The following is a 24191-nucleotide window of genomic DNA, read 5'->3' as shown; positions in this document are numbered from 1 at the left end:
GGTGATGGGCATTTTTAATTCTGGCTGCTGGGCACTTGTAAACAGGTGCTATTTACCTGGTGTCTGTTTCCTTGAACTACAGCATTACCTGATTTTCTGGGCAACCGTGCAAAATATAATCACCCAATTCTTGTCCACCCAAAAGATGGAATAAAAGCAAAAGCAGGGTACAATTTCACGTTATGGACACTTGCCGCAGTGCACACGTAACACTAGTAATTTGGAAAGGAACAAGTCTGAGCTATCATTAGGGGCACTAATGTATTCCCCTGGGATCTTCTCACATAGCAGTTATTCCATGAAGCATTCCTTGCTGTAGTTTCCTGTTTTTCTTTCCTTCTCTCCGACTGTACAGCTTCCAGGGAAACAAAAACGGATGGAAAGGTGTTTTGGGTGTCCTCACCAGAGCAACAAGCTTCCATTCTCGCTGCCAGGCCTCTGAGTGACGCAATTAAACCCAGCTTTCAGGGTGAATGGTAAACCCCGAAGCAGGCTCTGCCGCCTGGAAGAGAGGAAGGAGCTCACGCACTGAAAAGTGTGTTGGTGGTTTCACTTTGCTTCGTGGCCTTGTAGGGCCCCAAGACTCCGCTGGAGGTGTTGAGTACCTACTGGCTTCTGGGAGCTGATCATGATAAACCAAACAAAGCTCACACTGGCCAGAGATGCGGCCAGTGGCTTTGAAATAATCCAGGCATTCCAAGAATGCACGGCCACAGTCTGCTCCATCTGCAGAGCACACAGAGAAGAAATGTGAAGAGGTAATGCCCGTATTTTAAAGAAATCTCTTCTAGTACGTTATTGATGAGGGTTTTCTCTTTTCTTTCCTTTTTCTTCTTTTTCTGTCTTTGTTTTTCATAAATTTCTTTGGCTGCCATTGCAGTTCCAACACTCCTCTTCTCCCTTCCCCCATGGGAGTTATTTGAGTCATGATGTGCTTCAAAGGGGCCGATCTCCAAAAAAGAAAAGAAAAAGGAAAACTATTAGAAACCTAATGAGCCTCTTAGTCTCTGTTTTTTTTTTTTTCCTTTCTGGCCTTGTGTGTAATCAGGAGAAGAGAGAAGGACCTCGTGTACATTGCTGTGAGGGAAGCTGCTCTGGGCTGGGTTGGTGGGAGGTAGTACAGGACTGATGCTTGTAGCCAGTGTCCGGAGTTTAGTGGGCATTCAATAGCGCGGTGGTTCTCAATTCATGTGTATTGGAAGCTTTTGGAAGATCTTCATTCAGTACATCTTGGATAGGATCTACGCATCTGTAGTTTTTTAAATCTTCAAAGGCGATTCTGATATATAGCCAAAGAAGAAAATGTGTATTTGTTAGAAGGAAAAATCATTGAATTAAGGAAGGAGTAAAAAAATGCAACTAGACCAAAAAGCAATTGTATTAGATTTGAGGCAAGAATTCTTTTTTTCCAATTGTTTTGTTGAGATCATAACAGTTTATAGCATTGTATAATTTGGGGTGTACATTATTATTTATCAGTTTCTGTATGGACTGCATCATGATCACCACGGGTGATCTAATTTTTATCTGTTACCATACACACCTGCCATTTTACCCCTTTTGCCCCCTCAACCCCCTCCCCTCTGGTAACCACTAATCTGTTCTCTTTTTCCGTGTATTAGTTTATCTTCCACGTGTGAGTGAAATCATGCAGTACTTGTCTTTGTCTGGCTTATTTTGCTTAACATCATACCCTCAAGGTCCATCCATGATGTCACAAATGGGAGGATTGTGTCTTTTTTATGGCTGAGTAGTATTCCATTGTGTATATATATACCACATCTTCTTTATCCATTCAGCTGTAGAAGGGCAATTGGGTTGCTTCCACGTCTTGGCTATTGTGAATAATGCTGCAATGAACATAGGGGTGCATAAGTCTGTTTGAATTATTGACTTCAAATTCTTTGGATAAATACCCAGTAGTGGGATAGCTGGATCTTATGGTATTTCTAATTTTTTGAGAAATCTCTGTATTGTTTTCCACAGTGGCTACAGCAGTTTGCTTTCTCACCAGCAGTGTTTGAGGGTTCCCTTTCCTCACATCCTCTCCAACATTTGTTATTTTTTGTCTTGGTAATTATAGCCACTCTGACAGGTGTAAGGTGATATCTCATTGTAGTTTTGATTTGCATTCCCCTATAATTAATGATGCTGAGCATCTTCTCATGTCTCTGTTGGCCATCTGTGTATGTTCTTTAGAAAAATGTCTGTTCATATCCTCCACCCATTTTTTGACTGAGTTGTTTGTTTTTTTTGTTGTTGTTGTTGAGTTGTATGAGTTCTTTATACATTTTGGATATTAACCACTTGTCAGATATATGATTTGCAAATACTTTCTCCTAGCTCATGGGTTGTCTTTTCATTTTGTTCATGATTTCATTTGCTTTGCAGAAGGTTTTTATCTGATGTAGTCCCATTTGTTTATTTTTTCTTCTGTTTCCCTTGTCTGAGTACATGTGGTATTTGAACAGATGCTGCTAAGACCAGTGTCAGAGAGTGTACTGCCTATATTTTCTTCTAGGAGTTTTATGGCTTCAGGTCTTACATTCAAGCCTTTAATCCATTTTGAGTTAATTTTTGCGTATGGCGCAAGATAATGGTCCACTTTCATTCTTTTGCATGTGGCTGTCCAGTTTTCACAACACAATTTATTGAAGAGAGGTTCCTTTCTCCAATATATGTTCCCGACTCCTTTATCAAGATTAACTGTCCTTAGATCTGTGATTTTATTTCTGGGCTTTCAATTCTGTTCTATTGATCCATGTGTCTGTTTCTGTGCCAGTACCATGCTGTTTTGATTACTGTAGCTCTGTAGTGTATTTTGACGTCAGGGATTGTGATGCCTCCAGCTTTGTTCTTTTTTCTCAGGATTGCTTTAGTATTCAGGGTCTTTTGTTGTTCCATACAAATTTTAGGATTCTTTATTCTATTTCTGTGAAGAATGTGATTGGGATTATGATTGGGATTGCATTGAATCTGTAGATTTATTTAGGTAGTATGGACATTTTTAACTACGTTTATTCTTCCAATCCATGGGCATGGAATATCTTTCCGTTCTTTATGTCTTCTTTGATTTCGTTCAATGATGTTTTATAGTTTTCAATGTATAGATCTTTCACCTCCTTGGTTAAATTTATTCCTAGGTATTTTATTCTTTTTGTTGTGATTGTAAATGGGATTGTATTCTTGAGTTCTCTTTCTGCCAGTTCATTGTTAGTGTATAGAAATGCAACTGATTTTTGTAAGTTGATTTTTGTACCCTGCGACTTTGTTGTAGTTGTGGATTATTTCTAATAGTTTTATGATGGATTCTTTAGGGTTTTCTACATATAGAATCATGTCATCTGCAAACAGCAAGAGTTTCATTTCTTCCTTTCCAATTTGGATTCCTTTTATTTCTTTTTCTTGCCTAATTTCTCTGGCCAAAACCTCCAGTACCATGTTGAATAGAAGTGGTGAGAGTGGGCACCCTTCACCTGTTCCTGTTCTCAGAGGGATAGCTTTCAGTTTTTCCTCATTGAGTATGATGTTGGCTGTGGGTTTGTCATATATGGCCTTTATTATGTTGAGGTATTTTCGTTCTATACACATTTTATTGAGAGTTTTTATCATAAATGGATGTTGGCTCTTGTCAAATGCTTTCTCTGCATCTATTGAGATGATCAGGAGATTTTTGTTCCTCATTTTCTTAATGTGGTGTATGACATTGATTGATTTGCAGATGTTGAACCATCCCTGTGTCCCTGAAGTAAATCCCACTTGATCATGGTGTATGATCTTTTTAATGTGTTGCTGTATTCAATTTGCCAATATTTTGTTGAAGATTTTTGTATCTAAGTTAATCAGAAATATTGGCCTGTAATTTTCCTTCTTTGTGTTGTCCTTGTCTAGTTTTGGCATCAGGGTGATGTTGGCATCATAGAATGAGCTAGGACGTGTTATGTCTACTTCAATTTTTTGGAAGAGTTTGACAAGGATACTCTGTGTCTTTTGATTGGAGAATTTAATCCATTTACATTAAGAGTGATTATTGATATATGAGAGCTTAATACCACCATTTTATATCTGTTTTCTGGTTGTTCTTTGTTTCCATTGTTTCTTTTCCTTTGTATTTCTGACTGCCATTTCATTTTGGTGGTTTCCTGTGGAGGTTTTCTCTTTTTTAATGAATTGTGACCCTACTCTGATTTTTTGTTTAGTGGTTACTGTAAGGCTTGTATAAAAGATCTCATAGATGAGGTAGTCCTTTTTCTGATTTCCATTAGCCTCTTATTTCCATTAGCCTTAAGCAAGTTCTGTCCCTTCCTCTTCCCCTTCTGAGTTATTGTTGTCACAAATTATTCTGTCTTGTGTTGTGAGTTTGTGACTAAGTTAAAGTGTTTATACTGACTTTTGATGCTTTCCTTGCTTTTATCTTTTAACTTATAATCGAGTATTTGCTTCCCTGTTCTGAAAGAGAGCCACAGTTTTCTGATTTTGTCTATTTATCTCCTTGCTCAAAGCTTTTTAGACCTTTGCCTTTTTGTTTCAGGTATGAGGGCATCTTTAATCATTTCTTTTAGGGAGGTCTAGTGGCAATGAACTCCCTCAGCTTTTATTTATCTGGGAAAGCTTTTATTTCTCCATCATATCTGAAGGATTGTTTTGCTGGATAGAGTATTCTTGGCTGAAAGTTTTTGTCTTTCATATTTTGAATATATCATTCCATTCTCTCCTAGCCTGTAAGGTTTCTGCAGAGAAATCTGCTGGATGCCTGACAGGGTTCCTTTGTAGGTTATTTTATTCTGCCTTGCTGCTTTTAATATTTTATCCTTGTCAGTGACTTTTGTCAGTTTTACTGTTATATGCCTTGGAGAAGGTCTTTTAGCCTTGACGTAATTAGATGTTCTGTTAGCTTCATGTATTTGTAAATCCAGTTCCTTCCTCAGATGTGGGAAGTTCTCAGCTATTATTTCTTTGAACAAACTCCTTGCGCCTTTCTCCCTCTTTTCTCCCTCTGGAATACTTATAATCCTTATGTTGGTTTTCCTAATTAAGTCTGATATTTCTCAAAGAATTCCTTCATTTAAAAAAAAAAGTCTTAGTTCTCTCTCCTCTTTCCACCTGTAGCATTTCTGTATTTCCATCCTCTAAATCATCAGTTCTTTCCTCCATAACATCAGCTCCATTTTTTAAAGGATTCTAATTATTTTTTACTTCATTAATTGTGTTCTTCATATCCAGAATTTCTGCTTGTTTTTTTTTCTTACAGTTTCAATCTCTTCAGTGAAATATTCCTTCTTCTCATTAATTTTATTCCTGAACTCATTGAACTGTCTTTCTGTGTTTTCTTGTAACTCATTAAGTTTCTTTATGACAGCTATTTTGAATTCTCTGTCATTTAGATTGTAAATTTCTGTGTCTGCATGATTGGTTTCTGGAGAATTGTCATTTTCCTTCTGGTCTAAATTGTTGCTGTAATTTCTCATGGTGTTTGATGAACTAATATTTTCTCAGCACATTTGTGGTAGTATTAGGTTGCCGATCCCACCTGCTACCACTAGTGGGGAGCAGGAGCTGTGTTTTTGATCCCACCCCATCTGCTGGAAGTTGTAGGGGTACTATGGGTGCTTGCACTTGTCAGGAGAGTATTTGTGTGTGTGTGTAGATCTGCTGCTGCCTCTTCTTATAGTCATGCTGGCCACTGTGCTTGGTGGGCAGGACTTCCTAGTGGGGTCCTCACTGGTGCCACTTCTTGGGGCCACAGTGGCATGGTGGGCTCTCCCACCACCAGGAAAGTGATCACAAGCTAAGGGCTGCTGCTGCTTCTTCCTACAGTCACCGCAAGGTGCAGTCCCACTTTCGGGGCACAGTGGTACTGTGGGTGTTCATGCCAGCCAGGAAAGCATTCACATGCAGGCACAGGGCTGCTGGGGAAGGGCAGGGAGTCCTCACCAGTCTCCACCACTTCCCCAAGGCCCAATCCATCTACCTTTAGATGTATAGCTGTGTGTGTGTCTCTCAGGCATCCTGTTGTGCTGTGTGGGTTTCCTCCATTGGTCAATGATTGTCCATTTAACTATAGTTCAAAGAGGGAGAGACAAAGGGAATGGCTCACTCCACTGTGTTGCTGACATCACCTTGTTCTTGATGGGCTTTACATCAGATTCTTCATTGATTGTGATCCTCAAAGTGAGCTTCCTACGAGTACCCAGAATTCTTTAATATCACAATGTGAACCTGAATTTAAAGAATCTTCCTTCTACTGATGTGTTATCAATTTTGGCTGTGTAGGGCTTGTGATGTTCTCCTAGCCTTGATGAAGGATTGGTAAGGTGGATTGTAGGTGGGTACATGTTGCAGCACTCATTTACTCATTTAATAAATATGTATTGCGATTTCCCTGAGCAGCCACAGAAAACACACAGACACAGATTAAAAACCTGCAGAGAAAAAAAAAACCCAATTCTAAAAAGTACTCAATGAATACAAAAGAAGGCAGGAAAGGAGCATCAAGGATCAGAGAATAGAAGAAGAAAAATAGAAAAAAGTGACAAAATGATAGATTTAAGCCCAATCTTTATCAATAACTATATTACCTTAAATGGGAGTAAATACTCCAATTGTAAAGCCAGTATTCTCAGGATGGATAAACAGCTAACTGGTATCTATAATTGATGTACCTTAAATATGAAAATGTGAATAGACTGAAAATCAAAAGAGGAAAACAATATACCAAACACTACTCATAAGAAAGCTGGTATGCCTCTGTTAAACAGACAAAGAAGATTTCAAAACAGGAAATATTACCAGATATAAGAAGGAGACATTTCATAATAATAGGGTCAATTCATCAAGAAGAGAGAATCCTAAATGTATATGCTTCTAAGGCATGTGCATTCATCAAACTACATGCAAGAAAAATAGACGGAACTAAAGGGAGAAACAGATCGATGGACAACCAGGATGGGAGACCTCAACACTCCTTTCTCAGTAACTGATGGCCAAGGAGACAAAAAAAGCAGAAAAGGTACTAGTAAGCAACACAATGTAATAGACATTTATAAAATTCTTACAATCAACAGATACAGAATATACATTTTTATTAAGGACACATAAAAGATTAACCAAAATAGACCAGGTTCTGGATCATAAAACAAGTCCCTCCAAATTTTTAAGGTTGAAATAATACAAAATGTGTTCTCTGACCAGGATAACAGTAAATTAGAAATAATTAATAAAAATATATCTACATATTCCCCACACATTTGAAAATTAAACAACACACTGGCAAATAACCCATGGTTCAAAGAAACATTCATAAGGGAAATTAGAAAATATTTTGAAGTAAGTAATAATGAAAACACAAATATCAAAATATGTAGGGCACCGCTGAAGTGGTGCTAAGAGAGAAAATCATGTCTTTAAATACTTATATTAGAAAAGAAGAAAGATCTAAAATAAATTATATAACTTCTACCTTGAGAAACTAGGAAAAGTGGAGCAACTAAGGTCAAAGTAAGTTAAAAGGAGGAAATTGTATATATATGTGTGTATTATATATATATATATATATATATATATATATATATGTTCTATGGAAAAAATAGATAAATGTGAAGTCCAAAAGTTGATATTATTTAACAAATATTAGTGAAATTGATAAACTACAGACAAGACTGAACCAGAAAGAAGAGGGAAAACACAAAGACTAACATTAAGAATGAAAGAGGATATCACTACAGGCACCTTATGCCACCACGTTTTACAACTTTTAAAAAAATACAGTAATCCAAACTGTTTAAAGAAGAAATAGATGATCTGACTAGCTCTAAATATTCATTAAAAATTTAACTCATAATTAAAATCCTTTTCACTAATAAACTCCTGTCTCCACCAACCTCACTGGTGAATTCTATTAAATGTTTAAGGAGGAAATAACCTTCATCTTATACAAACTCATCAAAAATAATGGAGGAGGAGGGACTTTCTAACTCATTTTATAAAGCCAGCACACTAAAACCTGAGAAGGACATTGCAAGAAGAGAAAACTGCGGGTCAGTATCACTCATTAAATACACTAAAAAAATCCTTAATGTAATATTAGCAGTTAGTATAGAAGTATATAAGAAATACAATACATTATGATCAAGTGGGTTTAATTCTAGGAATGTAAGATTCTTTCAATATTCAAAAGCCAATGTAATTCACTTCATTTACAGAGTGCAAGAGAAAAGTGATATGATGATCTCAAGAAGTGCAGAAAAAGTATTTGACAAAATCCAAAACACATTTATGATTATGAAAAAGGAAGAAGAACCTTTGAGCAAATTAGAAATAAAAAAGAATTTCTTCAACTTAATATAGGGCATCTCTGAAAAAGATCTCATTCTTAATGGTGAAATATTGAAAGCATTAACATCATTTGTTAATGTCATTCTTAATGGTGAAATATCAAAAACATTCATCCTAAGATTGAGAACAGGAAAATTTTTCTACTCTAAACAGTTTCTCCTCAACGTTTTACTAGAGTTCAATGAAATAAAACGTTGATAATGATGAAGTAAAACTATTCATAATGACATGATTGCACATATAAAGGAATCTTAAAAAATTAGTAGATCTGATATGTGAATTCAGCAAGGTCTCAGCATAAAAAGCTAATGTACAAAAATCAATTGTATATCTGTATATTATCAACAAACAATTGGAAAATAGAATTTTTAAAATACCATTCATAATAAAACCAACAAATATCTAGAAATAAATTTAACAAAAGACGTAAAAGACCTTTACATTAAAATCTATAAAATACTGTCAAGGAAAAAGTAAAGACTTGAATAAAAATGGTTTTACCATGCTCATGGAATTGGAAGACTCAGTATTATAAAGATGTCAAATTTCACTCAAATTGATCTATAGATTTAGTGTAATTGCAATCAAAATCCCATCAGGCTTTTTTGGTAGAAATAAATAAGCTGCTAATAAAATTTGTATAGAAATGCAAACAACCTAAAATAGCCAAAACAAAGAAGAACAAAGTTGGAAGACTTATGCTACCTGATTTTAAGGTTTGCTATAAAGCTATAGTAATCAAGACAGTGTAATACTGGTGTAAGGACGGACAAATAGATCTATGGAACAAAAAAGAAGGTCCAAAAATAGATCCACATGCATACAGTCAATTGATTTTTCAAGAGATCACCAATACAATTTAATGGGAAAAGGAAAATCTTTTTGACAAATTATGTTGGATAACTGGATATCTGTATGGGAAAAAATTTGAACTGCTGCTCATCCCTCACACCATACACAAAATCAGCTGGAAGTAGATTACAGCTCGAAATGTAAAAGCTTAAACTATAAAACTCTTAGATGAAAAAATAGATGAATATCTTTGTGATCTGGGCTTAGGCAAAGATTTTTTAGATAGAATGCAAAATGTGAAAATTATAAAAGAAAAAGATAATAAACGACTTCATCAAAATTAATTTCTGCTCCTTAATAGTCATCATTATAGGAATGAAAAGGCAAACCACAGAATGAGGAAAACGTAGACAGTATTTTCTGCAAAGTATGCCATATATATCCACAAAAACTTGTATCCAGAATATATGAAGAACTCCCACAAATAAATAGCAAAAAGAGAAACAACCCAAGACAAAATAGTTGAAGGACTTGGAAAATTCACAAAAGAGGATACATGAATGATCGCTAAGTACATGAAAAGATGTTCAATGTTTTAAGCTTGATGGGAAATGCAAATTAAAACCATAATAAGAAACTATTATATATTCACTAAAATCTATAAAATTTAAAAAGACTAACAATATCTTACGACGGAAAGGATGCAGAGCAACTGGACCACTCACGTGTTGTTGGTGGAGGTGTAAAATTAGACAACCGCTTTGGAAAACTGTCAGTTTCTTATAAAGTTCAAAATACACCTACCTTATGATCCAGCAACTCAACTTCTACCTATTTACCCAAGAGAAATGGAAGCATATTTCCACAAAATGACTTGTTCATTGCAAGAATGTTTATTGCAGCTTAACTCATAATAGTAAGAAATTCAAAACAACATGTTTAAATTTTCTTGTCCATCAACAAGAAAACGCATTAACAAACTGTGATAAATTTGTGCACTGGAATAGTGTGCAGCAAAAAAGGAACAAATTACTCATTCATACAACACATGGGTAAATCTCAAAAACACAATGTGAGAATCAATCAAGATAAAAAATAACTCATACTGTATATTTGCATTTATATCGAATTAAAGGACAGGCAGAACTAATCTATGAAGAATCATAACTGTGTTTCCTCATAGAGAGAAATCAGAATTGTGGTTACGTCTGGTGGGAAGAGGGTTAAAACTTGAAAGGGACACAGGAGAACTTTCAGGGTGATGATAATACTCTATACCTTGATCGAGGTGTTACTTAAATGAGTATATACATTTGCCAAAGTCCATCGAAATGCGCATTTAGGATCTGTGCATTTTACTGTATGCAATTAAATCAAAGAAAGGAATGTATGGACACCCACTGTTGTCTTAAGTGCTATACTAGACCCTGGGGATAAGATAGTGAGCAAAAGTCATAGTCCTTGCCCTCATGGAGCTTAGAAAGGAGAGGTGGAGAAAGATATCAATGGAAAAATCATGTACTTGAAAACCTGAGAAATGTAGATGAGCGAAATGTTTGAGCAGGAATCTGAGAGCACAGCAGGTCTGAACAACAATCCCTAAACTCAGATGTGCAACAAGTATCACATTCTGCTAAATTGTCTTAGTTCTCCCCCATGTGGGTGGGTGGGAAGTTCCATCTCTGTCTGCCTTGGGACTGCCTCCTCTTTCCTGATCACTTCACCCTCAGGGACTCTGGTGGTACCTGGACAGAGTAGTGTAGTCCTCCAGGCTCCAGGCAATCAGGGCTTTCGTGGTCATTGCCGATATCTTTTTGTCCAATGAGGAAGGATCCTTGAAGGAGAGAGGCATGGTACTGTTGAACTCATAAGCAGTTCTCTAGAAACCCCACACAGCCATCTTTTGGAGGTATTGCCATCTCTTCAGGGGTTTGTCTAGGAGTAAAGAGAAGGTCTCCACTGTTCACTGGATTTCTCACTCTCTCTTGCCCTCTACTCCTCCAACTTCTCTGTGGACACCTGGCATTGTCTTTTTAGAGAGCTTAAACTGCTGGCAAAGACAGGATGCCTTTGCTCTCTGCCCTACAAAACTTGGTTATTCAAGGAAGGACAACAAGGCCAAACTACAGGCTTGAAATGTGAGAAAGAAAGAAAAATCACACATGTATATGCAATGATAATTTCAATAAATTATCCTGCCCAAGATTATTTACTGGAGCAAAGTGATTCAGGCAGAGAGGCCTGGGAAGAGCTTCTCTGAGGAACTAATGATTGAACTAGATTTCTTGAAGAGGTGGAATTAACTACGTAAGGTGGGGTGGGGGAAGGAGTGTTTCAGGAGGTAGGACAGCATATGTAAAGGCCCTGTGGTGAAGGGGAGCATGCTGTATTCAAGGAACCTAAAGGAGGCTAGTGGACTGCTGTGCAGTGAACAAAGCATAGGGGTACAGAAACCAGAGAGGCAGGCAGGAGCCAGACCTGGGAAGGCCAACATTGCCATCCTTATCTTAGGGTAAATGGGCAGCTATTGAAGTGTTCCAAACTCCTTTTTTCTCCCTCCCTTTAAAAAATATATTTGGCTAGAGTGTTTATTGAAGGTATGGCTGGTCCTCAATTCTACCCACTGCTGGGGCTGCTTCTAAGTGGAGTCAGGAAGCCCCAACACACATCCCTTTTGGGTTTTGTAGATTCAGAAGGGCCACTGATCTCGGGGATGGGCACACCCATGCATACGGGTAACGTTGTACTCCAGCCAACCCTCATTACTGCATATTTCTTCAACTTGGGATATGTGATCACTTTCCCAGTTGATTCAAAGCAGTTAGGTGAAATGGCTGGAGAAATAAAAGTAATTTAGGTTATAAATGAGAATGCTAACCATATGATAGGTTGCTATAAGGAAGACCAACATTAATGTGCTGTAATATGCAATCTGAACTTGCAGAGGAGTGAGTTATGTACTGCAATAATAAGGAGGCACAAAAGTTATGTGAGTACTTACTGTCAGGATAGCTATTTCTACAATGAGGCTTTTACAATCTGGGTGCATGTCTGTGCATAATTTTCATATGCTTCCCAGGTATCATACGTTATATCTAAAGACAGGAAGAGGCTAGTGGCCAAAGGAGGAAAAATATGCTATTAAACTCATTAATTTGTGAGTTCTGGTTATAGAATGATTGTGAAGGACAGTCATTTCTTGGCTTGAATGTGTTCTTTTGCTGTAATTTTAAGTGTGAATGTGTGAAAATATTGAGTGCATCTGCTAAGTGAGGCAAAGTGTAGAGTGAAACTTTATTTATTTAACCTTATTTTGTCAGTAATGAGGATGGGGAATCTATAAAGAAAGGAAGAGTCCTTCTCAAAATAGAGACTGAAAATGGAAATAAAATGGAGTGATGTACTTAAAATACTGAATAGAATCTGTTTTAATTTCTGTTTTCTAGCACCTTCGAGTACTTTAGAAGCACAAATTTACATATCGGTTATAAATCAGTCGCGGAATCCGAAAGTACTTTTATTAGGCAATAGTTTGAACTTATCACAGTTTGAATGACTCTATGTTCCTAAAAGTAACACAGCCAGCTGCATTTCTTGAAATATATTCTAGAATTTTTCCCTAACTCAGAATGAATGTCCTACTTTCCTAAGCAGTTCTACCCACTGAAGCTTTGGTTGAAGTGAGAGAATTCCAGCCTAGCATCATTGGCTGGCAGACACTAATGACCTCAGGGAGCCAGAAGGCCAGGCCCCTGGGCCGATAGGAAGGGCATTGTGCCAGATGCCTGAGTTCAGTGTTTTAATTCTACTGATGTCACTCGGAGGAGGGTAAATGGGCTACACAGCACTGTCATAGACCTTTGCGGTCTAGCTTCTGCTGAGCTCCAAATCGCTGCTCTGAAGTCCTCCCACTTGTGCCTGGGTAGCTCCGTTTCTTCAGCAATAAGTTGACTGCTCCAGCTTTCAATGTCTGCCCTTCGCCCCGCCCCAGCTGCTCATCAAATCTCACAGAGGGCAGGAGAGGGGTAGAGGGGATTCTCCCTCATAGACCCCCTTCCTTAAGGTCTTATAGAAGTGGTATCTTGTCTCTCTGTCCTTCCATCTACGGCTAACTAACCCTCCCACTTAACCAGTCTCTACATGTTTTTGATATCCCTTCGCTGGCTCCGTCTCCCTACTCAGCTCTCCCCCTGATTTCTCTCCTACCCCGAAAGAACTCTTGCCCTGCAGAATTCACAAATTCACCTTCGGGCTGTGGCCATCTTCCTCACTTTACACATTTGCATCTTCCCTTGCGTATCAGAACAGGTAGGGAAAGTACTCGTCAGGCTGAGACCTGGGGCAGAGTTTCAGAGACTCTGGCTCTCCTCTCCAACCTTCCTTACTGGGCAGATGCCCAGCTGCCCTCTGTGAATTGCATCTTTGTCCCCTGTAAGTCTTTTTTTTCTTTGTGGTTTTTGGTGTTTCGAAGGATTTTCCATTTCTTAAAAACATACTAGCTTATAAAAACTGTGTGTCACATATCCTCATTATAGAAAATAGATACTTTATATCTATTTTTAAAAAATAGGTATTTAAAACGTAGGAAAAATAGATATTTATTAGCAAAGATAGAAAATAAAACTTCCCTTTGATCCTACCAGACATTTTATGCACGTAAACACACATCGGCAGTATGGTGTAGCAGTTAAGAGCATGAGGTATGGGCTGGAGTGTGTGAATTTGAAAGCCAAGCTCTGCCACTTATTGTCTGTGTGACCTCAGGCGCATTAGTAAACTCTCTGTGTCCCAGTGGCTTCATCTTTAAAATGAGGTGAAAATAGTAACATTGCTAGCGTTGTAAGGATGAATGGGTTAGTATTTACAAAGTGTTTAGAACTGTACCTGGAATGAAGGAAGTCCTCAATAAATTTGCTACCATTGTATCATTTATAAAGAAATGACGTCATGCTACATGTGGAATTTTACAACTAGCTTTTTCACTAAAAATATATTTTGAACAGTTTTTATGTCAATGAATGGCTAATCTGTTAGCTATATTATCCTTTAAACATATTATTTTAAATGATTGTATAATATTCCATTGTGTAGTTGAACTTGAATTTATTTAATTAATATTCATTAGGTGAATTGTTTCCAGTTTATAATATAAAAAATGCCAGCAATTAACATCCTAGTCCAGGCTACATCTTTGGACATATCCATGGTTTCTAGAAATGGGATTTATGGGTCAACAGATAAGCACATTTTTAAGACTCTTGATTTAAATTGCTAAAATGATCTCCAGATTATACTCCCATCAATAAATTTTCAGTTTTTTTAAAAACATTGCTTCCTTCAAGGGTCCGCAGGAACTTTACATTCACTGTATTCTGTTGCGCCTGATCTGGCTAACTCTTTTGCGTACATGGCTTTCTAATAGGTATTATGCCAAGCACTGATTTTCAGATAGTTGTAGCAAGGCATAGTCATGAGGCTTCAGGAAAGAGGTCCCTATATTAGCTAAAGATCTTAGGAAGACCTTGAGAATATAGCTAAACCCTAAAGGACGCCCTTAATGAAGAGGTTCTCAAATTTAGCTGCACATTAGAATCTCCTGGGCGAACTTCTAAAAGAAATACCAATGCTTGGGTCTAGACTCAAACGGCCTGGGGCAAGGCACAAGCATTGAATGATTTACAAAGCTGTTCAGATGATTCTAATGTGCAGTCTGAGTTGAAGACATTAATGGATTGAATTTCTTTAATTACAGGTGAGATTACTGGAATTCATCATGTGTTTCCTTTCACCTGCCGTTGGTGTCATCTTGGTACTACCCTTCAGTCATTCCCTTCTTTGTGAAAATAAAAATAATGATTTCAAACATTGGCAGTATCTAGAAGCTCAGGTAAATATATTCTGGCTATTCACTTTTCTCTTTCCGTGATGCTGTAGACAGCATCCTAACATTAATCTTACTGCTAACCCATCAATCATCTCTCTGATCACATCTCTTCTCCTAGATACTAAAGATCTCTCTTTTCAGGTGATTCCACATACTATTGTGCTTCCCATGTTGAGTGTGATGTAAATGTCATTGGTTCTATTTTGTTGCTTTTATGAGACAATCTCAGCACTGGCCAAGTTTGTTGGAAATGTGAATTCTTGATGGAGCTCGCTGAACCAGAGACTTGACACTTGTGGAATTTTGCAAGCTGTGGGGAACCTCTCAGCTAAGGATTCTCAGTATAAAACTAGGGAAGGCGTTTGATTAAAATGCTTTGCAAGAGTATGTTCTCGAGTTTTCACAAGTTTGTTCAAAAAAATACAGAGAGCTAATCTCCCTACAACAAGATACTTAATCATACTGTGTACTTAAAGAAACAAACAAAACTTTACAAAGGTATGATGGAATGTGTACTCTTAAAACTTTTGGTGAAAATATAAATTGGTAAAACCATTTTGAAGAGCAATCTGAAAATATTTACTAAAATTAAAAATGAATATCTACTTTCACCCAGAAATTCGTGTCTAGGAAATTATGGATATTCTTATAAACTTGTACCAAGACACATGTATGAGGTTATTCATTTGAGCATTGAGCGTTATACCAAAACATTGGTAATAACCTACATGTCCATCAGCAGGAGACTGCCTATATGAATATGGCACATCCATCCAGCTGTTAAAATTATGGATTAGAGTAGTTTATATAGACATCGATGTACTCCCATGATGCATAAGCGAGCAAAATAGGCAAGCTATCGAATGGTCTGTAGGATTGCATTTGTCTAAATTTAAAAATAAAATCATAAATGTGGTTTTATGTCCTTTGTATCTGGAAGGATCAATGAGGAACTGTTAAGAATGGCCATCTTTGAAATGCAAAGGGTTGAGGAAGAAGAGAGACTTATACATTTTAATTTTGTAGGTTTATGTACTTTTTGGATTGTAAAACCACATTTATGTGTTATTTCTCTTTCAAAAATTAGGTAAAGAATTTTGACAGTTGTGGGGTCTGCTAAATCACTTTGCAGTTTGAAAAAAAGGAGTAAAACAGTCACAGAAAATGCTTTACAAGTATCTTTGAGAGTTTGATGAGGAAGAACGCCACATTCGATGGTATGTGGGCTGGCACGGTATTCCCTCTGAGCTAACTGTTCTTCAAAGCATGTGGTTCAAAAGTGATCCTCAGGTAGGCTTACAAGAATTGGTTATGTTATTTTCCACGCCTTAAAAAAAAACATCTAGGGGCCAGCCTGGTGGCGCAGAGGTTAAGTGCACATGTTCCACTTCGGGGGCCCAGGGTTCGCCTGTTCGAATCCCGGGTGCGGACATGGCACTGCTTGGCCAGTCATGCTGTGGTAGGCGTCCCACGTATAAAGTAAAGGAAGATGGGCACCAAGGTGAGCTCAGGGCCAGTCTTCCTCAGCAAAAGGAGGAGGATTGGCAGCAGTTAGCTCAAGGCTAATCTTCCTCAAAAAAAAAAAATTATAAAATAACCTAAAAAATCTAGAACATTTCCTTGCAAAAGAGTTACCTCCTGTTGTGTCAAGCCATTTAGTGATTTGGGAAAAGGAAGTTAGCTTTGGTGAACAGATTTTTCTCGCCTATCCGTTGTTCTCCTGTCCTTGGTATATCATGAGTTTTAGGGAAATACCTAAGAGAGTGGTTTAACATTAGTGTCATTCTCATTGTTTTAGTTGCAATCTGTATCACACATACCCAGACACCTAGAGAAAGAAACAGGTCTTTACCTGAGTGTCCTGTTGAGTCTTGAAAGATAGTATTTCAAAGAAACACGCCAACCAAGCTGTTCATCTCGAATGCCAACTTGTTCTCCTCCCTCTGTCTCTCCTTCCTGGCCCTGTTCCTTCCTACACCATGACCTCCTCATCCATGTTCGCTATACCCATGTTTCCTTTCCACCCCCACCACCACCACCTTGGCTCAGACGAACCCATGCCTGGATTAGAGAATAGGAAGTTATGCTGTTCCCTGCTAATTTTTCCTGCAAAACCTACTAGAAGCATTTCCCTAAAATGCTCTTTTATCATGGTGTCTCTGATTGTGCATAAGTAGAGGTTGCCTGTGAGGTTGATCCCACACTCCTTAGCCTGTATTCAAACTCAGTCCAGATCCAGGAAGTCTTTCTTGGTTGAACTGAGAACCCCCATCCCCTGCATTCACACACACATCTACACAAACACACATAAACTCGCACTTACAGATTGTGCTTCTTGGGTCCAGTCCTCACTACTGAAGTGAATTTCATAGTATCCTGAATTCAGTGATTTTTAATGGTTATGCAAATGGTGTGATGTCAATTTATACACATGCAGGCACACAGAGTACACAAACACATTTCCAAGATTTATTTACCAAAGAGACTCAGTCATGAAAAGATCTGTTTGAATCAGAAGAGACTGAAATACCAATAGATGGAATGTTTAAATCCTTTTGCTCCCTTTTTTTGACTAAGGTTAGGATGCCATCAAGATGAGGTCAGCTACAGAAAATGGAATAGTTGCAATTTCTTTACCTAACTGCAGAGTTCTGTGTAAATTATCTAGCCTCTTACTCAGGCCTGGTCTTGATAGATTCCTTGAGGGGAGTGGCTGTGCCTGTTTCTTTGGAATCTCCCAGTATCCTATGTAATTCCGAGAAAAGTTGCCTGGACATCCAGTTTAGGAACCCAGGCCTTATATGTTCTGATAGGTTCTTCATACAGCTTACCCAAGGAGGATGTGCAAATTTGCAGGGTCCTGGGGCAGGGAGCAGAGCAATTGGTAGCTTATAAGGCCATGGTCTTTCCCCCCAGAAAGGACATGCTTGTGGAGCTCCCTTTAAGACCAGGCCAATGCCCCCTGCTTCCTGGGTGTAACCACCGTCTTTGGAGTCAATCTCAATCATCATCAGTATCAGGGAAGGCGTTTTTTCTCAACCTTAGAATGAAAAGATTAGATTCGGGTCTGAACAGTAGCAATGGGATCCAAAAGCTACTTTCGATAATGCGAAAGGGCTTGTAGAAGTCATATATTTGCCTTCAAAGCACCACATTACTGATTATAGGTTAAATGCGGTTTGTTAGACAAATCTTTTCCAAATGTGGAGTTTGTACAGGGAAATGAACAAAAGGGGTTCATGGTGGAGCCTAGTTGATCTCTATGCCCTTTCCAGGCCCCCTTGACATTCTTCAATTCCTAGCTGGTCCATGAACTTGATAATGTGGGCAAAATGCTCTCATTCCACCTACCATGTTTTCTTGGAAGAGCCTAAACAGTCTTAGCATTGGGCAGTGCCTCTGGACTGGGCAAATCTCCTACCTGACTTTGACAGCACCATCCACCTATCTTGACTCTTCAGTCCTCCGTGTCTGAACCCAGAAGGTTGAAAAGTGCTCTTCCTTCCTTTCTTTCTCCCCTCTTCTCATCCTCCCTCCCTCCCTCCCTCTTTCTTTCAGCCTGGACTTGTCAGCATAATTTTCTGTGTTTGTTTTTATATCCTAGGCCTCTTCTCTCTGTTCTATGTATGCATCTTCTTGTGTCTTTCCCTGAACCTATGCATGTTTTGCTCTATCCCATTTTCTGGATTCAACTTTATCAACACGGTAGCCGTAAAACCCACTTGTTTTCTTCCTTTAAAATGCTGACAATTTTGTAGATATCAAGTATGAGGGCAGCGCCTCCGGCCGCTGTAGGATGGCTATATTAGGCTGTGCTTCTTATAGCTGTCCTTATGATTGTTGCCAGTAATTTGATAAATGCATACTAGCTAATAAAGTACAATTAACATTTAATAATCAAAAATGTGGAGTCAGTTGTACCTCCCTCACCGTAATGATGAGCAAACCTTTTATGTTGTGATGTCTTAACAGTTAGCTGCATGAGTGCTAAATGTTGCTTTTAATTAAACAATAAAGAATGTAACACCCTTTGTGGTATCATTATAAATTTTGATGTGGTACAACAATTTGATTCTTTAAAAATTAATTGCCTAGGAGTATGTTTAAGTAGTATTGATTATGTTGCTGCCTCGCGTTGATCTGTGATACTTAACCCAACATTTAAAATATCTTTTCCCCATTATATGTTGTGATGCAAGAGTAAAAGCAAAGTACAAAACAAATAGGCACTTGAATTCTAATAGCAATAAGCAATAAATGTCAGGCATCTGGAAATTATGGTTGCAATTTCATCAGAGTACACTTTGTTCTTCTATTGTGCCTGCATGAATTTTGCTACAGGCAAAATCTATTACAGATAACAGTTAAGAACCTTTCTAATCTACACAGATAGTCATGGCAAAATGCTAGAAAACTAAATGTTGGAAAATGTAATATTGCAGGGGAAAATTGACACTTGTAGAAAATAATGTGGTCCTATTTAGAACCAGAAATGGTAATCATTTCTTTAGGATCACGATGTGGTGGATGTTCCTGCGACGGGTGACCCAGATGAAGGACACAGCGCTGGGACTGAATCCTGTTCTGCTGGCTGGTGTGTGTGTGTATAGGTAAATGCTTATCTGTAAATGGAGGGGTGGGGCGTGTGCTTAACGATCGCTACCTGGAATTGTAATTACAAAGTCAGATCACCCGTGAGAAGCCGGGGTTTTTTCCACTGCCCTTGGGTATACCGAAGAGGAATATTTCTATTCTGGGGCCAGTTGACTCCCCTCAGGAGAAAGATTAGTTAGTATTCACCACTCTTGATGGCACATAGTGACCCTGGATAGTTGCTTGGTAAATTTACTAAGTGAGCTTTCATGAAATTGGCTCCCGGCTATTAACTTGGAGACAGAGCTTTTCTGCACTTAACTCCAGCTTAACCTGCATCTTTTAGGTCTCAGGGCATTAGAACTAGAGTTTGAATATCTGGAGTCTATCATTTACCTTATAATCTTCTTCCTCTTTATTTTTCACGTCTCTTCAATATATATAAAGCATTACCACCTGGATTAGTTATCTATTGCTGTGTAAACAATTACCTCCAGATTTAGCAGCTTAAAGTTTGTTATCTCACAATTTCTATGGGTCTGGAATTTGGGAGCAGCTGAGAGGGGTGGCTCTGGCTTGGAGTCTCTCGAGAAGTTACCGTCAAGGTGTCAGTCAGGGCTGCAGTCAAGTAAAGACTTCATGCCAAGCTGGGGATGGAGGATCCTCTTCCAAAAGGAGAGCTATTGGCAAGAGGCGTCAATCCTCGCAGGTTGTCAGCAGGAAGCTTCCATTCATTGCCGTGTGAATGTCGCCATAGACCTGCCTGAGCGTGCCCACAACTTGACAGCAGGTTTCTCCAAGAGCAACTGATCTGAGAGGAAGGAAGCTGCAGTGCCTTTTATGAGCTGGACTGAGAAGTCACTCACTGCCATTTTTGCCACATTCTGTTTGTTAAAAGTGAGTCACTGAGTCCTACTCGTATTGAAGGGGAGAACTAAACTCCACTTCTTGAAGGGAGGCGCATCGAAGGATCGTGGATGTATTTTTAAAACCAACATCCACCTAAACCGGCTGCACCAGCATGGCCTCGCAGGGCAGACTGTCTTCCAGGCCCGTTCAAGTTGTACCTTGTCTCAAAAGACCTCCTTCGCTTCTTGGACCCATATTTTTCTCCCTTCACTCACGCCTAGATAATAGCATCTCACCTCTTTGAGCATCTTGTCTTTGACTGCTATGAATCATTATTCTAAGTGTGTATTTTTTTTTCTCCCCAATAAAATGTTAGATGTCTCAAGGCAAGGGTTGTGTCTTATAACTTTATCTTCTCTAGAGGCCATTCCTTGTTAGGCCAATAGCTGAGCCCAATAACTAAGCACGGGAGGCTGTTGAGTGTGGTAGATGAGAGCAGGGCTTTGAAGCCAAGGAATCTTAGGTTCAAATTCTGGCTTCACCGTTGGGAAAGGTTGGGAAAGCTATTACAATGGGGACAGTACTAGAACATAGCTCAGAAGACTATTGTGAAGATTTAATGAGTTAATGCTTGTTAAGAATGTAGAAAGTGATACACAAATCATAGGTATTGTCATCGTGGTGTTGCTGTTTATAATCATTTCACCTGTCCATAGGCCACTTTGTGCTATGTTGGATGGACTGTTGGATACAGTTCTACCAACTTCCTGTGTGACATCGAGCAAGTTCTTCTTTTCTGAGCCTTAGTTTCGGGACCTGTGAAATGAAGATGTTGTACCAGGTTATTTCTATGACCCTTATGCTGCAAGACTCTCTAACTCTGTTTTCTCTTATACAGATGACAGTAAAGAGAGAAGAGATTTTCTTTTTAATTTGGGCAAGGGCTGCAGGACATGCCGTGTTAAATCTTACAGACAAGGATTTATGTCAGAAGATCAGCCACCTGTGTCAGGCCTGTCTGCAAGGGAAGACGGAAACTAATATTTTTTGACTACTTGTTATTTGCTTGGGTCTCTGCATATGTCATACCATTAAATACAATTATCCCTCTGAACTTCCCTCTTCTCCCTTCTGCTCATGCCAGCCCATCCACCATCCAAGATCCCCGCTAAAGATGAAGGTCTCAGCTCACGTGGCTGACCAACAGCAGCAGGGAGAATGGTATCCAGTACTGTGTGATTCCAATCCCAAGTCCTTTCCGGGACCCCTGGCCACCTCCATTTGAGAAGAGTGTCACCTCTTGAGTGATTTAACTCAGCTCATCCTTCTGTACATGGCAACAGTAATACTCGGGCAACCCAGGAGAAACAGCAGTGGGGTCGTTTGTATAGCTGGATAACTCTAGCTGGGTCAAATTGAAGGGAATTATCTGGAGTTCTTTTAGTCCCTTTTTAAAATCTAATAGGTAATTACCAGCAGTCTTGTCTCTGTGACTTAGTCTCAATGGCACTAAGAGGGCAAAATTCTTTGGTATGTAAATTCCAGGGTTTCTGCTAGGGTTCTTGAGAGTCTGTAAAGGGAGGGGTTTTTGCTTGTTTGTTTTGTTGTCATTCTGGTTTTATTTTTATTTTCCTTTTACCCTGGTCCCTCTAAGCTTGGGAGACTGCTGACTTTGTGTGGCAAAGCAGGGAGGTAGGCTCTGTATAGACTTGTCGCCACTCCGCACCTCATTGGTGCCTGCAGAGTCCTTCCGTCAGTGAGACCAGAGAGTTGCTCAGAGTTGGGGCCACCAGCGGGTCTCATGGCCACCTCTCTTCGAGAAGGATTGGGAGGCCCAGCTGCATGAGTCCTGCCTACCCAGGCTTCCCAGTGGGCCTTTGTCAAGGGTGCTTAGCTGCCTGAGGGCAGGAAGGAAGGAAGGACTAAGTCCTTCTCTAGGCACATGTGAGCAGGAGGAGAGAGGAAGAACGGGGCAGGCCATCAGTATCCTGTGCGGATGGTGTGATAGGATGTAAAAGTGGAACATACAACAAAGCAGTGGCATCAGCTACAGCGCACAGGAAGAGCCCAGGTGCCCACAGCTGTCAAGGATAAAACAGGCATTTGAGAGCAGGAAGGCACCAAGTCTAATTCCTCAACTTTAAAGATATAAAACAAGTCTGATAAGAGCATCCTCTCTTCTGCTGATTATCATTTTCCACCTTGTAGATATTCATGTCAAGCCTCGTCCCCGCTGAACTGAGGTCTCTTTGAGGTAAGGAGGAACATCTGGATTCTGAGAGAGAGAGAGAGCCCCGGATTCAGAGGTGACAGTCCTGCCCCCACCGATGGCCCCACAGAGCCTTCAACACAAGCAGGCAGGGACCCCTCTAAATGACATTGAGATTGCATTGCCCCACTGCTTAAAACCCTCTAATCAGGCTATTGCACTATCTACAAAGGAAAACTAAATATTAATTTACTAAAAAATACTAGAAGTCTTAATTGTATTTATGATTTTTAACTGTAATTCTAGACTTCGGTTCACAGAAGTAATTATGCACATCATTATTGTAGGTTAAAAGATGCAAAGGGTAAGACATATTTTCCTTCAAATAAATTCCTCATTCTGAAGCAAGCTCAAACTAAATTTGCCTAATTGTAGCATGTAGCAACTCGGTCTCTTAGAAATTTGTTTCTTCTCTGTTCGTTTTTGAATACTGCCTCTAGATTTGGGTAACTTGTTTATTGAAAAGGAAAAGTAGGACAAGGGAAATTTTCTTAAAAATCCTATGTATAAAGCTAAAGCCTACAATGATTTCCCATCCCACTTGGAATAAAATCCAAATTTCTTATCAGGGCAAGGTGTTCCTATGAGCTGGACGCAGCCCACCCCTCTGACCTCCTCTCATTGGTCTCCCTTCATTCACTCCTCTCCAGACACGTTTGTCTTCTTTCTGTCCCTTCAGAGTGCCAACCTTGTTCTCTCTTTAGGGCCTAGACTTGCATTTCCCTCTGCCTGGAAAGTTCTTCTGCCAAACCTTGGCATGACTGTCCCCTTGTCGTTCAGATCACAGGTCTGTGTGGTCACATGGAGGTGTTCCCGACTAGTCTACTTTATGTGATTGTGTAACAGGTATAACCAATGACAATTGTCCTATTAGTTTATTAATTTACTGATTATTATCTGTTTCCTTCCCTGACATGTGAGCTCCAGGAGAGCAGGAATTACAGCCTGGTTCATCCGTTGCTCTATCCCCGGGGCTGGGCCAGTGCCTGGCACAGAGCAAATGTTCTCTGAAGAAATGAAGCAATCTTGGCTCTGCCAGTTGCCACCTGTATGACCTTGGGAAAGTCACTTTATTTTCATTATGTTAAATTAGGCTACAAAATCTACTTGTTATGAGGGTGAAAAATATGTATATAAAATACCTAGCACATTGCCAGTTTCATAGAATGTGTTTAATAATTAGAATTTTTTTCCTAAAAAGTCTAAAACACTGTATATGTGTGTGTATTGTGTAATTATGAGCACATGTAGTAAGCACTGAATAAGTATATGTTGACTGAACCAAATATTCATTGCAGAGCCTGATCTTCAGCCCAGGTTGCCTGATTCCTGGTTTGGGGCCCGTTACATCTTTGGTAATTCCCATGCCAAGTATGCCTGAGCGGTGGGTGGGAGGAAGTGGGATGCATGGGGATGGAGTATTTTGAGAAATGAATGTAGGCCAGCTTTCTGGAGACATTGCTTCCAGAC

At 39.1% G+C, this 24191-nt stretch overlaps 1 long non-coding RNA gene across 2 annotated transcripts; it reads left to right on the top strand.

The window, feature by feature from the left end:
- Positions 1–315: 315 nt before the first annotated feature.
- Positions 316–24004, top strand: LOC123281713 (uncharacterized). Of its 2 annotated transcripts, none has more exons than XR_011499079.1 (4): positions 316–758; positions 14879–15013; positions 19522–19620; positions 20313–20840. It is a non-coding gene; the product is annotated as an uncharacterized lncRNA (long non-coding RNA). The 2 variants fall into 2 exon arrangements; XR_011499078.1 differs by lacking the exon at positions 20313–20840 and adding an exon at positions 21351–24004 and having other exon boundaries at positions 460–758.
- Positions 24005–24191: the final 187 nt, after the last annotated feature.

Source organism: Equus asinus, chromosome 28 (genome assembly GCF_041296235.1).
Source record: "Equus asinus isolate D_3611 breed Donkey chromosome 28, EquAss-T2T_v2, whole genome shotgun sequence".
NCBI classification, from domain to species: domain Eukaryota; kingdom Metazoa; phylum Chordata; class Mammalia; order Perissodactyla; family Equidae; genus Equus; species Equus asinus.
Note: the sequence above shows the minus strand (reverse complement) of the source record. Positions and strands in the feature narration are given on the sequence as shown.